This window comes from Chrysochloris asiatica, unplaced genomic scaffold, assembly GCF_000296735.1.
Source record: "Chrysochloris asiatica unplaced genomic scaffold, ChrAsi1.0 scaffold00319, whole genome shotgun sequence".
In the NCBI taxonomy this organism is placed as follows: Eukaryota; Metazoa; Chordata; class Mammalia; order Afrosoricida; family Chrysochloridae; genus Chrysochloris; species Chrysochloris asiatica.
Genome location: NW_006408837.1, coordinates 1,457,302 through 1,458,732, shown reverse-complemented (window position 1 = coordinate 1,458,732; position 1,431 = coordinate 1,457,302). Strand labels below are relative to the sequence as shown.

Sequence of the window (1,431 nt, the reverse complement as noted above, 5' to 3'; positions counted from 1 at the left end):
GCCAGTTAGAATCGTGCTGTTGGAGAATACTGAGAGCACATGGATCTACCACAAGAACAAGTCTGTGTGGGAAGATGTACAACCAACGTGCTCCTTAGAAGTCAGGAAGGCCAAGTCCCTAGAGAAGGATATCATATTGGATAAAATGGAGAGTCAGCGAAAAGGCACCCAACTAGGTGGATTTCTCCATGATCCACGGGAGAAACACCAAGTGATCTGCTTCCATAAAGATCACAGCCTTGAAACCCTATTGGGGCAGTTCTGCAATGTCACATGGGATCACCATAGGCTGACAGGAAGGGCGGTACTCCCAACCTTCAGCCACCCGCCAAGCTAACTCCAGTAGTCAGGCTGAGAGAGACAGCGCCACCTACTGGTCACTCGCAGTGATGCAGCCCGAGGAGGGCGGGACCTTTATTATACAAACACACATTTCATCCCAACAGTGCCCCTTGAGTGGACGTTCCTCAGGACTGCGGAGTGCAGATAGCACAGATGGCCACATTCTCCCCACGCCCACTCTATGAGATGAGAGCACGCTTAACGAAAGTACCGGAGGAAGCGGCTAAAGACACTCCCAGAAATCCCGCGACCATCCGCAGGGAGAGGAAGCTCAGCGCCACAGCCAGAGAGGCTCGGGAAGATGGCTTAGCGGAGCCCTCAGCTGACGGCGCCTCTACTTCCTCCTCATTCTCCGTGAAGCAGCCCTGGCGGTGACCAAAAAAGGTAAGGTCGGCGGTTTAAAGGCACCAGCTGCTTGGAGGAAGGATGAAGGTGGCAGTCTAGGGCACCCTCTGAAGCAGTTCTACTCCGTCCTCCAGGGCCGCCGAGTTGGATTCAATCAGCCATTCCCACGGCAGGAAACAAACAGAAACCACGGCGGGAAGCGGAGGAGTTTTCTGTGCAGATGCCACCTAGAGCAGCTCCCAGGAACACGCATACAGCGCAGGTACAGGCAGAAAACCTACCCCAGCCTGTGCACTTACAGTGAGAGACTGCGCAGAAACCCCGCCAAAATGTGCGGAGCCAAGCACCCGGCTGCCGCCCCCACAGCTGTGGCATCTAGAAGCTGAACCCCAGCTCTGAGAACCCCAAGCTGGAGCCCACTCCACTCCACCCCACGGGTGACAGGTGGAGCCCACCTGAGAAGCAAGTCTACAGGTGCTAGAATGCCCTTCTTAAGCCCAAGATAGCGAAAGACAAGTACGCACACCATGTGCCACGGGCCCTACCGCACGGGAGCACATACAGAGCCATGCACCCTGACACGGGGTCATAGGACACTCTATAACACAGACGACCACCCTCACGCTGCGTGTACACCTGACACGGGCTCATGGCCCCAGCTGACCCCTCCTCTGTGTGCACTGTGGCCCCATCGGCAGAGTCTGTCCATCTGTCTGGGTTGTGAGCACAGTGAGTGACACATAG

General features: G+C 56.0%; 1 protein-coding gene across 1 annotated transcript in view; it reads right to left on the bottom strand.

The window, feature by feature from the left end:
- The window catches only part of TRMT44 (tRNA methyltransferase 44 homolog (S. cerevisiae)), a 30,553-nt gene that overhangs the window by 1,987 nt on the left and 27,135 nt on the right, over positions 1-1,431 (bottom strand). The gene's annotated exons all lie outside the window — the stretch shown is intronic.